Raw genomic sequence first — 16,002 nt, forward strand, 5'->3', positions numbered from 1 at the left:
CTAGTGGCTGACCACCTCTCAAGGTTGCCGTTAGACCACCCTTCTTACCTTGATAAAGAGGATCCCATCGATGATGAGCTTCGAGATGACTCTCTTATGGCGATCGTTACCAACACCATCCCTTGGTTCGCTGATATTGCAAATTATTTAGCAAGCGGGGTGGTACCTCATGACTATGATGCTCGACAAAGGAAGAGGTTCTTCAAGGAAGTTAAGAGGTATTTTTGGGATGATCCAAGCTTGTACAAGAAGTGTAGTGACGGTTTGTTCCGGAAATGTGTGGCAAATCATGAGATGGAAGGTATTATGGAACATTGTCATTCACTACCTTGTGGAGGTCATGGAGGTGTCAACAAGACCGTGGCAAGGATCCTAGGTTGCAAGCTTTGGTGGCCAACTATGCGCAAAGATGTTCACAAGTTCATCCTTCGATGTGACCGATGCCAAAGGATGGGAGGAATCACAAAGAGAAATGAAATGCCGCAACAATCAATCTTAGAAGTTGAGCCATTTGATGTATGGGGAGTGGACTTCATGGGTCCGTTTGTCTCCTCATGTGGGAATTTGTATATCCTTGTGGCTGTGGATTATGTGACTAAATGGGTGGAAGCGATACCATCACCCACAAATGACCACAAGGTAGTGTTGAAGTTGCTCAAGAAGATCATCTTTCCTAGATTTGGGGTGCCACGGTGCCTAATTAGTGATGGCGGATCTCATTTCGCCAAGAAACAACTCGAAGCACTTTTGAAGAAATATGGGGTACATCATAAGGTTGGACTCCCTTACCATCCACAAACCCAAGGGCAAGTGGAGGTGTCCAACAGAGAAATTAAGAGTTTGCTCGAGAGGATGGTCAACAAGTCTAGAAAAGATTGGTCCCTAAGACTGGATGATGTACTATGGGCCTTACGGACCGCTTACAAGACACCGATTGGCACCACGCCATATCGACTTGTCTATGGTAAGGGATGCCACCTTCCGGTGGAATTGGAGTACAAGGCATGGTGGGCTGTAAAGGAACTCAACATGGACCTTCACTTGGCCGGAGAAAAGAGGTTACTCAAGCTCAACGAGTTGGAAGAGTTGAGGTATGATGCTTATGAGAGCTCTAGACTCTACAAAGAACAAACCAAGAGGTGGCACGACAAAAGGATTCGAGATCGTGACTTCGAGGTGGGTAACAAGGTTCTTCTCTTCAACTCACGTCTCCGACTCTTTCCCGGGAAGCTCAAGTCCAAATGGGTGGGGCCGTTTACAATCACCAAAGTAACCCCCTATGGCTCGTTCGAATTGGAAAATCATGAAGATGGGAGCCGGTTCATGGTGAATGGGCAACGGATCAAAAGATACTATGATGAAGGAGATATTGGAAAGATCGGTTGCCTAATGCTTGGGACGGTCCACACCGTTCCTCCCCCTTAGCTTTATTGCTCGTGACGTAACGTCAAGCTAGGGACGTTAAACTAGCATGCTTTGTAGTATATTGTGAATATTTGTCTTTGAACTATCTCTTTAGTTACTTTTTGTTTTAAGTACTTTGCAAAAATCCGGAGGATTTTTCCCCAAAGAGGGGGTGGTTTATGTTGGTTATCGTTAGCCAAAATGCTATAAACCGAAGGGCACGACCTCTTGGCTCAACCAATCAATGGTTGAGTCGGGTACTTAGGTCGCATCCTATAGAAGTACTAACGATTTTGGTTTGAGTGATATTTGAGTGTTTGCAGGTTTGGGAAATAATGCTTTTAAAGCCAAAAATCCGACAGTCTAGAGCGGGCGCTCTAAACAGAGGGCGGGCGCTCTGCATCATTGGGAATTATTCAGAATACTTGAGGCCAAAATCCGAGAATTTAGAGCGGGCGCTCTGGGTGTAGAGCGGGCGCTTTGAAGGTCCCTCAGAAATTCTACATTTTTGGTGCTAAAATCCGAGAAGCTAGAGCGGGCGCTCTGGTCAGAGAGCGGGAGCTCTGAGTTTTGGGTGAAAAATTGACTAAGTGTGGGAAAATTGCGCAGCTTTAGAGCGGGCGCCCTGGTCTTAGAGCGGGCGCTTTGATTTTCAACCCAGAAACCTGATTTTTCAGCGAAATGTTAGAGCGGTCGCTCTACCCTTAGAGCGCCCGCTCCGACCCTCATTTCAGACTTTGCGTTTTATCCCCTTTTAATTTTGAGCACCCAAATTCTCACCTCAAACTCCCTATCCCTATCCCTTCTCTCACCTCAAACTCCCTCAACTTCTTCCTCCATAACCAAACCTTCATCTCCTCCAAATCTCCACCTTCCAACTACGAATTCCTCTAAAATTCACAAATTATTCATCCCCTATCTCCAAAAATCATACATCTCCATCAAGAATTCATCACCTAGTCCGGATTTCATCAAGAATTGAAGCGGGTTCTACCGGGTTCGCGTCGAGCCAAGTCGGGTTCTTCTTCAATTTCAACTCTAGGCTAATTTGTCTCCAATTGTTGGTATAATCCTACTCTTACTAAGTTAATTTTCCCTATTTCTTTGGATATTTGCTTATTAAGGTTGGCTTAATTGGAGAATTGATGGTGAATGAATGGGTTTTGTGTTTTATGTGGTGAAAATTTGTTGTGAATTGTAGTGTGTTGTTTGTTGTGGTGCTTTGGCAAGGGAAAATTATTGTGGATTTTTGCTAGGTTTTGGTTTGTAGAAAGTTTTGGTTTTAGAATTGGTGGTTGTGCAAAGTTTTGTAGAGTTTTGTTTTTGTGGTCATTGTGTAGAATTGTTGGAAATTGTTGGGTTGTTGTGGTGTGTTGCTTTGGAAAATTTATATATTGTTGTTGTAAGAAATGGCTGGTGGTTCAAAGAGGCAAAGAGCCGAACCAAGGAGTGGTAATGTAGGAGAAAGTAGTGGTGCCGGTAGTAGTGGGGTGGGCATGCTCAACCCACTCAATTCAACATTACCCTGCCACATGCGGCCCAAAGGACCAAATTGGCCGCATTGGATAGGAGGGCAATTAATCCAACTCTCTTCTATTCCCAACACGACTGTTATATGATTGGAATAGACGAGAAGGTTAGGGAGCTTGCAGTGAATCTGGGGTTTGATGCGTTCTTGGATTGTAGATTGCCAAATGATTACATCACCGCAGATACTTCCTACTACTACCCCACCCAACCGCCTCTAACTTACCGCCCCCTAACATTGGAGTTTCTTGCTAGCTTCGAGTTAAATCAAGAAGAGGGTATGGAAGGCATTGATGCATTCAAAGTAAAATTCCGATTGTTCAACAAAGGCCGCCACATTACCCTCCGTGCTTTCAATGAACTATTTGGTTGGGACCCAAATGCTCGAATCTTGGATACCTCCGGACTTGACGGTCAAGGTTATATAGAGGGGTACAATCCGCAAGAATTTTGGGCCCGAATCACGAGTGGGGCTAGAGAATTCCAATCAAACTCCTCCAAGGCCTCAGAGATCCACCATGCCGCCTTACGGTACTTTCACCAGATGCTTGCATATATTTTCTTCTCCAGAAAAGATCTAGGTAAAATGAGCGATCAAGAGTTATATCTTCTTTGGAGAGCTACCGAGAGTGCGCTTCTTTACCCACCTGCCACCCCGGAGCACAAGATCAATCTAGGGTATCTGTTTGCCAAGAGATGTAAGGCAATAAGGGACTCCCCCCTCTTGACTGGTCCTATCTTTATGGGAGGGATGGTCACGTATATCGCCTTCAAGTACAGATACAAGACCCAGCTGCAGCAGATGGAGAGCTTGAACATGGCAGCCGAATTGAACATAGAGAAGATGAAAAGAATGCAATTCATTTCGGATTCCTAGGGAGTCACGGGTAAGGCCTTCATTTGGCGGATCCGAGACGTCCCTTGGTGCTACATGCCATGTCCATGGTAACTCAGTTCCCGGGGGCGGATTCATCATGAACGGACATGGCATGTAGCACTAAGGGACGTCTCGGATCCGCCAAATGAAGGCCTTACCCGTGACTCCCGTGGAATCCGAAATGAATTGCATTCTTTTCATCTTCTCTATGTTCAATTCGGTTGCCATGTTCAAGCTCTCCATCTGCTGCAGCTGGGTCTTGTATCTGTACTTGAAGGCGATATACGTGACCATCCCTCCCATAAAGATAGGACCAGTCAAGAGGGGGGAGTCCCTTATTGCCTTACATCTCTTGGCAAACAGATACCCTAGATTGATCTTGTGCTCCGGGGTGGCAGGTGGGTAAAGAAGCGCACTCTCGGTAGCTCTCCAAAGAAGATATAACTCTTGATCGCTCATTTTACCTAGATCTTTTCTGGAGAAGAAAATATATGCAAGCATCTGGTGAAAGTACCGTAAGGCGGCATGGTGGATCTCTGAGGCCTTGGAGGAGTTTGATTGGAATTCTCTAGCCCCACTCGTGATTCGGGCCCAAAATTCTTGCGGACTGTACCCCTCTATATAACCTTGATCGTCAAGTCCGGAGGTATCCAAGATTCGAGCATTTGGGTCCCAACCAAATAGTTCATTGAAAGCACGGAGGGTAATGTGGCGGCCTTTGTTGAACAACCGGAATTTTACTTTGAATGCATCAATGCCTTCCATACCCTCTTCTTGATTTAACTCGAAGCTAGCAAGAAACTCCAATGTTAGGGGGCGGTAAGTTAGAGGCGGTTGGGTGGGGTAGTAGTAGGAAGTATCTGCGGTGATGTAATCATTTGGCAATCTACAATCCAAGAACGCATCAAACCCCAGATTCACTGCAAGCTCCCTAACCTTCTCGTCTATTCCAATCATATAACAGTCGTGTTGGGAATAGAAGAGAGTTGGATTAATTGCCCTCCTATCCAATGCGGCCAATTTGGTCCTTTGGGCCGCATGTGGCAGGGTAATGTTGAATTGAGTGGGTTGAGCATGCCCACCCCACTACTACCGGCACCACTACTTTCTCCTACATTACCACTCCTTGGTTCGGCTCTTTGCCTCTTTGAACCACCAGCCATTTCTTACAACAACAATATAGAAATTTTCCAAAGCAACACACCACAACAACCCAACAATTTCCAACAATTCTACACAATGACCACAAAAACAAAACTCTCCAAAACTTTGCACAACCACCAATTCTAAAACCAAAACTTTCTACAAACCAAAACCTAGCAAAAATCCACAATAATTTTCCCTTGCCAAAGCACCACAACAAACAACACACTACAATTCACAACAAATTTTCACCACATAAAACACAAAACCCATTCATTCACCATCAATTCTCCAATTAAGCCAACCTTAATAAGCAAATATCCAAAGAAATAGGGAAAATTAACTTAGTAAGAGTAGGATTATACCAACAATTGGAGACAAATTAGCCTAGAGTTGAAATTGAAGAAGAACCCGACTTGGCCCGACGCGAACCCGGTAGAACCCGCTTCAATTCTTGATGAAATCCGGACTAGGTGATGAATTCTTGATGGAGATGTATGATTTTTGGAGATAGGGGATGAATAATTTGTGAATTTTAGAGGAATTCGTAGTTGGAAGGTGGAGATTTGGAGGAGATGAAGGTTTGGTTATGGAGGAAGAAGTTGAGGGAGTTTGAGGTGAGAGAAGGGATAGGGATAGGGAGTTTGAGGTGAGAATTTGGGTGCTCAAAATTAAAAGGGGATAAAACGCAAAGTCTGAAATGAGGGTCGGAGCAGGCGCTCTAAGGGTAGAGCGGCCGCTCTAACATTTCGCTTAAAAATCAGGTTTCTGGGTTGAAAATCAAAGCGCCCGCTCTAAGACCAGGGCGCCCGCTCTAAAGCTGCGCAATTTTCCCACACTTAGTCAATTTTTCACCCAAAACTCAGAGCTCCCGCTCTCTGACCAGAGCGCCCGCTCTAGCTTCTCGGATTTTAGCACCAAAAATGTAGAATTTCTGAGGGACCTTCAAAGCGCCCGCTCTACACCCAGAGCGCCCGCTCTACACCCAGAGCGCCCGCTCTAAATTCTCGGATTTTGGCCTCAAGTATTCTGAATAATTCCCAATGATGCAGAGCGCCCGCCCTCTGTTTAGAGCGCCCGCTCTAGACTGTCGGATTTTTGGCTTTAAAAGCATTATTTCCCAAACCTGCAAACACTCAAATATCACTCAAACCAAAATCGTTAGTACTTCTATGGGATGCGACCTAAGTACCCGACTCAACCATTGATTGGTTGAGCCAAGAGGTCGTGCCCTTCGGTTTATAGCATTTTGGCTAACGATAACCAACATAAACCATTAATATTGAGCAAGCTTTCGCTAGCCTCACTCTGGAGGTTAGGAACCTTGCTCAAGCCCGGCCTAGGGAAAGAGAGGAGGCCCCTGCTCAGTCTCCTGGTCCCACTTTTGATATTTATCAAAACCATATTTATGATTACCATGTGGACCAGGGACATTTTAGCCCATGTGTCAACTACCCCTACTACCCTCCGCAGCACGGGCCTGTCCCGAATTAGGAGCCCCCTCAGGTAGATGACAATGGGAACCTCATTCCTCGTACCGGCGGCCAATACCCCTATTGGCAAGGCCCGGTACCCTGCATGACCCTCCCCACTCCTTCCCCCCCTACAACTACCAGCGCCCAGGTGGGTGTGATTACCTCGGTGATCCCGCCTATCCTTATCAGGGCGACGGCTTTCCCCCCGGTTATTACGGTGGGTGGGAGCCATATGGGCCGCCATGCGATGTTGATTATGATTGGGCGCCCCCTGTAGTTGTAGAGGGAGAGGAAGAGGAAGACTCTGAGGAATAGATGATCATTTCTTTTGACCCCCCCCCCCACCCTTGACTATTTCATGTTTTATCGCACCGAGACGGTGCCTGGTTTTAGTTGGGGGGGTGCCTTAGCATTTTCATATCTAGGGGCAAATGAAAAGATCATTTTGGGGATGAGCAGCCTTTCCTATGCTTGCTTGTGCTTAATAATCTGTTGGCTTGTATCTGTTGGTTTGTATTATACATGATCACTTTTCCTTTTTCTTCTTTATTTTGTTTTCTAATCTTTTTGCTTTGGAGTTCTGGTATTTCTCACTTTTTGGCAGGTTGTATACTACTTTTGGAAGGAGCCAAGGTTGGTTGACTTGGAACCCATCATTCTTTTTATGTTTTGGATTGGCATGGCTCCGGTGAGATCTTTCCAAACTCTCTTCTATTTATTTTATCTTGCTTAGTTCCTAGGAGCGGAGTTAGGATTAAGTTGATTGATTCATGGATGTTTGCATACTTGGAATTGTGTACTGAGAATTGTGTGAATTGATGCTTTCATTCTTGAGTTCCTCTTCTATCCTTCTATCCCTTCCTTTCTATTTTTGTTGAAGAGTAGCAACGGGGCGAGGTTCACACCTCGTGAGAGGCGCCCGGCTTTATGCCTAGGAGGACGTGCATTCAATTCACGTACCTTCTACCGCCCCCACTTATGGAATTTATTCCAAACGAAGTCCTACTTCTCTTGTTGCTCTTCAATGTTTTCTTTTTCTTTTTCTTTCTCTTAGTGTTATCCAAGGCAAGTGTTAAAACTTTGTTTTGTGTTTGGCTGAATTAGTAGCTACAATGTATGAACATATATGAGTTGGTTCCTTGGTTTGATAGGTTTACAAGGTCTTTAATGTTTTGGTTGAAAATCACATAGCTTCATTGCTCAAATGACTCCTATTGGACATATCTTGGGCTATTTAGGCCTTGATCCCTTTTGTCCTCGGTTTGTGGTTGTTGGGCGTAGCTCATCTTGTGAATGAAAGCTAGGTGGCTAGAAATTTGGAGACTTAGTGTTTTGCTACTTGATCTAAAACTCGCTCCATTTGACTCTTGAGACCGCGACCGAATCGACTCATAGGATGATAAAGGCATTCATTTCGGGATAAGGGCATAATTTTTCGTTCTTTTTAGATCCTTTTTTTATTTCCTAGGACACCTTTACTTTCAAATTTCAGGTTTTTGGGTTTACATTCACCTTTTGCGTACCCCCTTGAGCCTTCCACTTTTTGTCTACCCGCATTACAAGCCTTATGAACCTAATTTTATTTTCACCTTTATAGAAATGAGTGAAACTCGAGCTTGGCTTTGTATCTAAGTTAAAAGTTTGGCATAGTGGATGTCTATAATGTAAATTGCAAGGGACGTGTTTGTTTCCCCAATTAAATCTTTTGGTATAAAAAAAAAAAAAAAAAAGTTGGAATAAGAATGCATAAGTAAGGCATCGATCTTGTATATAGTTTAGAGTTAGTTGGGGGGTATAATACCCACCAACTAAGGTTAGTTGGCCTTGGTTTTGCTCGATTCATTAATGTTTCACTCTTAGGAGCTTACACCACCAGCCAGAATTTTTTTTTTTTTTTTTTTTTTTTTAACCCTTACCCCAAGCCATTTCATTGCACCTTAAAAGCCCTTTGGACCTTGAGTGATTGAGTCAATGTCGGTGGAGAGAGTCATGGGTCGAGCTTTTAGATTGGATTTGCATTTACTAAGTTAGGGCAATCCTACCTTGCCCACCTCCTTGTTGTTCTCCTAATTCTCTTGTGGAATTCGAGACGACTAGCCGCCTAGTGTACATGATCGAGATGAGGAAGGTTGCCTTGGTGAGGGACAATTGGAGGATAGGATCTTTATAGTCCAAGCTTTTGAGCATGAGCTATGTGGCCTTCAACCAGGAGCATTAGCTAGCTTGTCCACCTATCTTGTCAAGAAGCTTGCGCATCCTTGTGATTGCATTGTAGTGAAAGTTCAACCATTCATGTTTGTGTTTCTTTCCCTTTTTATTTTTCTATTTTTCTATTTTTCTATTTGTCTCTAAAAACCTTGCCTTGATTTAGTGCGAAGTTGTGGGTTAATCTCTCTCGAAAACCCTCACGAGAGCATACTCGTCCTCCTAAGTGACTTGGGGGTTTAAATGGCTTGTCGTTTACGCTAAAAACGACCGTGATTCCTACGAAAGTGAGTTAGTGTATAGACTTATGCTTTTGGTTATTTTTGTTTGCTTATTTTACTTCGCTCGAGGACGAGCAAAGGACTTAGTTGGGGGGAATTTGATCAGTGGCCATTTGGCCCACTTTTCTACTTCGTTTCTTCCCCGATTGAGCCCTTTGTTTGCCCTTTTTCCTCTATTTTAGCTTAGTTTTGTTATTATTGAGCATATTTGTTACTTGGAGTGGTTTTGAGTCATTTTTGGCTCATTTCCTAAGGTTTTATTCCCTCTCCTTTAACCCATTTCAATTTGCTCCTATTAGAACCTTTCCTATGATTTGTGTTTTCCATCTTACAGGTCCTCCCGTGGCTAAGAAAGCAAGGATTGGATGCAAGGATTAGGCATGCTTTGGAGTCAAAGGGATTGGAGCATTAGAGCCCAAAATATGAAGGAAAGAAGAGTTCAGAGCGGGCGCTCTAGATATGGAGCGGGCGCTCTGTATTCCTTGCTGCAGAAAAACCAAGTACCCAACCCTCAGAGCGGGCGCTCTAATGTTGAAGCGGGCGCTCTAGCTCCCAGAATAATCAGAGCATTTTCTGCGAGACTTCAGAGCGGGCGCTCTGGCCTTAGAGCGGGCGCTCCGTGTTCCCCTGACCGATTTGAACTCTGCTACACGCGTAGGCCGACGGCTCTAATTATTTTACTCTGCACGTGATGCCTAAAATTTTGGGCCTTGATTTGGGTTAGGTTTTAGAGGAGGGTATAAATACCTCTCTTCCTTGTAATTGGGAGGGGAGAGGTATGTAGAGAGAGAAATATTAGAAAATCAAATTTCAGCTTATTGTTTTTTTTCTTTCTTTTGCACTTTAGATTAGTTAGGGTTTAGTTCCTCATTAGATCTAAAACACTACTCTTTGTTACTCTCTTTCATTTTCAATCCAAGATTAAATCTTTTGGTATTATTTCTATCCCTACTCTTTATTTATTGCTTTATTTATCTATTTTAATTAGTTTTAGCTTATCTTTAGTTGTTATTTCAAGTCAATAGAATAGTTTAATATCTTAGTTGCCTCCTTGTTTAAACTTGCAATTTCTGGTTTTGATCCTTTATTTTCTTGCTATTAGTATAATATTATCCTTATTTGCTTAGATTTCATGCTATTTAGAATAGATTACAAGTAGACTTAACATATTCTCTTCAAAGTTAACTTCTTTAGTAAAGTTTAATCATCCTATTTTCTGGTTTTAGCCATGTTTCTCTCATTAAACTTAGTTTTTGCTTTTGTTAATGTTCTTGTGTGCTTTGGTATGACCCTTCCTTCTCTAGGCTAGGTTTCTAGCTAGGGGAGGGGGAAATGATGAACTAATGATGAAATGAATGATATGTGGTGCAAGATTGGGTAGATTGAGAAGTTTTGCAATTGATTCCAACCTAGGTTTTAGTTGTTAGGAATTAGAGATTGATCACCTCTAAGACCCTATTTTGTGTTGCATGCTAGTTGCGCGAGAGTGAGCTTGTATGTGATGATGACTAGGTTAGGGATGACCTCGACCACCGAGGCGGGGTTGGGTAGGCGGTGTTTAGGTGAGCCCGAGAGGGAATCCTAGATGTTGGACCATAGGCCCCAATTGTTTGGTTGACCGATTGAACCATTCTTGTTGCCTCTAATTGTTGAAATCATTGTTAGTTAGGAATTCTCCCCTATCCCCTAGTGTTTGCTATTCCTTGATTTTCGAAGTTTTATACCTCTGCTTGTTGCTCGTTAATTTAGTTCTTAGTTTATTTGTTTCCCTAGTAGCTATAGATAAATCCATCAAAAATTTATTCCTCCCTTTTCAATTGACTTATAAGTGATCTAAGCAAGAGACGTTTGACCTTCCCTGAGGATTCGACCCCTCTTCCACTATGCTACCTTTGGTTAGTTTAGGACGTGGGTTTTCTTTTTATTCTTGACTCGACCTTTAGGAACTAACGACACCTAGGGGGCCGATCAGGAAGGTATGCAAGCTTAAGAAGTCCATTTATGGACTAAAGCAGGCAAGCAGAAGTTGGAATCTGCGATTCGATGAAGCCATTAGTAAGTTTGGTTTTATCAAGAATCCAGATGAGTCTTGTGTCTACAAGAAGGTCAGTGGGAGTGACACCGCATTCCTAGTCTTATATGTCGATGACATTACTCATTGGAAACAGCACTAAACTGTTAGAGTCCGTAAAGGGCTGGGTGGGAAAGTGTTTTTCAGTAAAGGACTTGGGAGAGGCATAGTACATATTGGGCATCAAGATCTATAGGGATAGATCTAAGAGGATGATTGGATTGAGCCAAACTACTTTTATAGATAAGGTATTGGCATGATTTAACATGGAAGGGGCCAAGAGAGGGCACCTACCCATGTCCCATGGCATAACTCTCAGCAAGAAACAGTTTCCACAGACACCTGATGAGCGAGAGAGAATGAGTCAGATTTCATATGCTTCGCTTATTGGATCGATCATGTATGGCATGATATGTACTAGGCCGGATGTATCGTATGCCTTGAGTGCTACGAGCCGATACCAGTCAGACCTAGGAGAGGCGCATTTGACTGCGGCCAAGAATATCCTAAAGTACCTGAAAAGGAACAAGGATAAATTCCTGGTCTATGGTGGTTGTAATGAGTTTATTGTTGAAGGTTATACTGACACGAACTTCCAGACTAATAGAGATGACTCCAAGTCGCAGTCGGGGTACATATTCTGCCTTAATGGTGGAGCGTTTAGTTGGGAGAGTGCTAAGAAAAGCACCACTGCAGATTTCACAACTGAAGCCGAATACTTGGCAGCTTTGGAAGCAGCTTAGGAGCCAGTTTGGATTCGTAAGTTCATTAGTGAACTTTACCCTCAATCAAGGGTCCAATAGACCTCTATTGTTATAACAATGGAGGTATTGCTCAGGCTAGGGAGCCAAGGGAACATCAAAAGGTCAAACATGTCAAGCGGTGATTTCACATGATAAGGGAATGGAAATCCGAAGGTGAAATCAGAATTTGTAAGATTGGAACGGACGACAATGTAGTCGATCCTCTGACTAAACCTTTGTCTCAAGTGAAGCACAACAAGCACGTTGAGGCAATGGGAATCACGCACATTGGAGATTGGCTTTGATTTCCCTGTAGAGATGTTTTAATTAAACTCAGTGTCTTAATGTAAAACAATATGTTGAACCATTCAATTTTGGAGCAATTAATTTTTCAGCAAATTTATGATTACTCCATATCTATTTAATTGTGGTTTAGAATTAATTAATGAGTCCATTCGATTTTTGAGAATATTCAAAACAGGGTATCAAGACCATGTCTTGGATAAAGAAACACCTGTTAAGTGAACATTGAATATTTTAATCGAAAATTATCCCTAATCGAGGTCATTTAAATGATAAGACGATTAATGACCACTTGAGATTAGTGTGTAGTATGATTTATAGCACCGTTTCTTGTGCTACAAGGATTTGATAGTCATAAATCATTTGCACAGGTACTAGTTTGGAACTATACCGGATAGACCTATGAGAATACTTTAAGAGATATCAAATCGTCATAAGTATATTTCTCATTATAGCTATCGGAACCTTTTTCCTCAACCATGAGTATTGCAAGTTCTCTTATTTGAGTACTAGTCGTTTTGATGTTGTCAAACGTCTGCCGTAAATGGGGATTATAACGGCAGCACTTAGGTGACTAGGTCCTCTTAGTAAGGGATTATAGTACAAGACTGGGAATGTCCCCCCATTAACAATAGGGAACATGTCTTTGTTGTTTACAAGGCCTCTCGAAGAGCGAGACTGTGAAAATGCATGGCCGTGCTCAGATGGATTTTAGAAATCATCTATTTATTGACAGTCGAACTCGGGAATCGAGAAACACTTCTGGACGTAATAAGGATGACGAAGAATCTTACCTTATAGTTCATGAAAAAGACATTAAGCGACATAAGAAAAGGGCTATACACAATTTACACACTTGTCCGGAAGGACAAGTGGGAGATTGAAAGGAATGGTGTCCTTCCAACAACTGTATTATTCCGATAGAGGATTTAGAATTATTGGATAGCTAATTCTTCTGTAAGGTCAAGTGATTGGAATGCCTAGGTGGAGGCCGCTTCCGATCAGTAATATTAATGTACAATTAATATTACAGCTTAATCTTGACTGAACCCTTCGGGTCGAACCTAATCAAACAACCGATCCGAGACGACGAATCAATCCGAAGGATTTGACGAGTCGTCAGAGTTTTACGAACAAAGACGTCGGATATCGAGCCTAAAGCGTCGAGACAGAGCGTCGCAAGTCTAGTCGAATTTAGAATTTGACGAGACGCGAAATCAATCAAGTTACAAGTTCAAGTCAGTTTGTAGCCTCGCATTGGCCTAGCCATGCGAGGGCTAGGCTATCTCGAGCTAGCATGTGCATCGCAATGCTAATCGCAAGCCTAGCATGCTAAGCATGCCAGGCCCATGCATGCTAGCTAGCCACCGCAAGCATCGCAGCCTTGCGTGTGTGCTAGCATGCCATACGCCCAGCCATCGCAACGCTAGGCCTTGCTAGCATGCTAGGCGATGGCGCACAGCTAGCCCAGCAAGGATCGCAAAGGCTAGGCCTTGCTAGCATGCTAGCGCCGGCTGCCTAGCTAGCAGCATCGCACAGCACCATGCGCCAGCCAGCAGCGTGCTGGGTTGTGCGTGTGTGTGCGTGTGCCTAGCACAGCATCGCACAGCATCATGCGCCAGCCAACAGCGTGCTGGGCTGTGCGTGTGCTTCGCATAGCAGAGCCCAGCAAGAAGCTCGCATGCCTCGCCTAGCAGCAGCGCCCAGCATGTGTGGCTCGCTAGCAGCACGCATGCACTTGCTGGCTGTGGTTGGCTGTGCGAGTGTGCTGGCTGGCTGGCCAGGCTGCCCAACCTTGGTGCTAGGCGCCAGCTGGCAACCTTGGTAGCCAAGGCAGGCTGCCAGCCAGCCACTTGCCAAGGAGGACCGATTTTGCTAGTGGGGACCAAAGATTGGTTCATGCCTTGGGGAGCAAGGTGGGTTAGTCCCCTCCCTTAGTGGTCCTCACCTTCTCCCTCCCCTCCTCTTGCCACTTTATATTTGTTTTAATTAAAATAAAATAGGAAAATTGCAAATCTCCCACATTGATAGAGAGCGAGAATTCAAGGTTCATTTCCCTATACATACCAAGGTTTTGGGATTTGGGAAGAACACTTGAGTGGAGCTAATAAGGCATCTCCTTAGAAAAGAGAGAAAACCTTAAGTTCGTAAAACTCTAGTTTTTATTGGTCAGGTCCCGACTAACCTTCGGAACTTGGATCGTTCGGGTCACGTTCGTGGGTACGAGCCGTCGGAGACCTTTGCATTTGCGGGGTTCAAGTAAGAGCTCGGGATTCGAGCGAAGCATGCGCCAAGGGTAAGAATGTCTTTTCTTCTCTCTCTTAATTGTTGTTTAATTAGGGATTACGTGCTTAGTCGCTTTAATTAATGTGCGGGTCTTTGGTGGGTTTCCCTTCCGCGTAGAGTCGGACTCTACGAAACCCAACAAATTTAAGCATCTAAAGCTCATTTTGTAATGGTTTTGGGCATTTCTTGATTCGTCACCCGTGTACAATTTCGTCTTACGAAGTCCATAACCATCGCCCTCTATATAGAAACTACATTCAATGGTTATATGCTAATGTTGCATTTGTGTAGATAAGAGTATACGAATCACTAATCCTATATGTATTTATTCAAGGTACAAATTACTTGCAAGAAATATCATTAAAGTATTAAAATTTTACAGGTTCATATTCCTAATTGGTAAATCATAAAACTTGATAACTAAAATACGAAAAAAAAAACAAAAAAAAAAAAAAAAAAAAAACCTCGATCGTATTGCAATTCCTTGTCCTTAGCTTGATCGTTAATCATTTGAAGTAATGTGGGTATCATGCAATCATTATCAACCTATTAGACAAGATAAAGCAGAATAAAATTTAAATTAAAATTAAAAACAAAAACCTGTTGAAAGTTAATAATCAATTAAAAGGCAGAAAATGTAATTTCTATAACATATTAAAGCATGGTTAAGATAAACATTTCAATTATATATCCTATATCCTAGTATATTTGCACATGAATAAAGTTTAAATTAATAAATTAAAAGGTAGAAATTTGCAACTAAATATACTTTTAATCACAAAGATGAAGATATACAAGTGAGAATTTGATAAGGAAAAATAATTTACCTGCTAATTAATTGTAGATCTTTGCAAATTTAATTAAATCAAAAATCCAACATCATTGTATAACGAAAATTACCAAATATTGGGAAAGCGTAGATTAAAGTAAAACAAAAAGGGGTTAATTAGCACTGAACTTTAATTAATTAAAATAAACTAAATTAAATTAGTATAAAGACGATGAAACATACCATATTTTTAGCCCATGAAGTGGTGGACGGTGTGACTGTCGGCACAAACTAGAGAAGAGAGAAAATAGAGAATTAGACTAGGGTGGTGGTCGAGGCTACGAGAGATGATTTGTGGGCGTCCATTCCTTACTCGTTCCCTTTCAAGAAGATCTGAGATGAACATGGAGAGGAAGGAGAGAGATGAAATGAGGAAACAGGGTTAGGGTATTAGAGAGAAAGAAGGAAATGTGGCCTATGTGAAATGTCAAGGAATTCACCAAAACTTTTTGTTTATAAATATTCTCAACATTAAAATGATTTGAATTTCAAAACTTTGTTGCAGGCGAAAAAACTCCGCCTTTATTTTCAGTGTTTTGGGCAACGGATTCAAGTATTTATAGTCCTTACTCTTCATTAAGGGCAACGAACATAATAACATTTCGGGCGACAAAATAAATCTTGGTTTCCTGCAATTGCCTTCGGGCAACAAAACTAACGGCTCGTCGCCCAATATTTCAAATTGGGCAATGAATTAAACTATTCACCGCCCATTAGTTGTAATGGGCAACAAATAATTATTGGTTTCCCAACCTATGAGATAAGGGCGACAAATTTAAATCTCGTTGCACATCCAAACCTTTGTCGTTGCCCAAAATCAATTTTCTTGTAGTGCTAGCAAGGAAAACTAAAGTTGAG

General features: G+C 42.6%; 1 long non-coding RNA gene across 1 annotated transcript; it reads right to left on the bottom strand.

The window, feature by feature from the left end:
* Positions 1 to 14,613: 14,613 nt before the first annotated feature.
* LOC110694574 lies at positions 14,614 to 15,817 on the bottom strand. Its single transcript, XR_002505907.1, has 2 exons — positions 15,328 to 15,817; positions 14,614 to 14,861 (listed from the first exon to the last, which is right to left on the bottom strand). It is a non-coding gene; the product is annotated as an uncharacterized LOC110694574 (long non-coding RNA).
* Between the last annotated feature and the right edge of the window lie 185 nt (positions 15,818 to 16,002).

This window comes from Chenopodium quinoa, unplaced genomic scaffold (genome assembly GCF_001683475.1).
Source record: "Chenopodium quinoa cultivar QQ74 unplaced genomic scaffold, ASM168347v1, whole genome shotgun sequence".
Taxonomy (NCBI): Eukaryota; Viridiplantae; Streptophyta; class Magnoliopsida; order Caryophyllales; family Amaranthaceae; genus Chenopodium; species Chenopodium quinoa.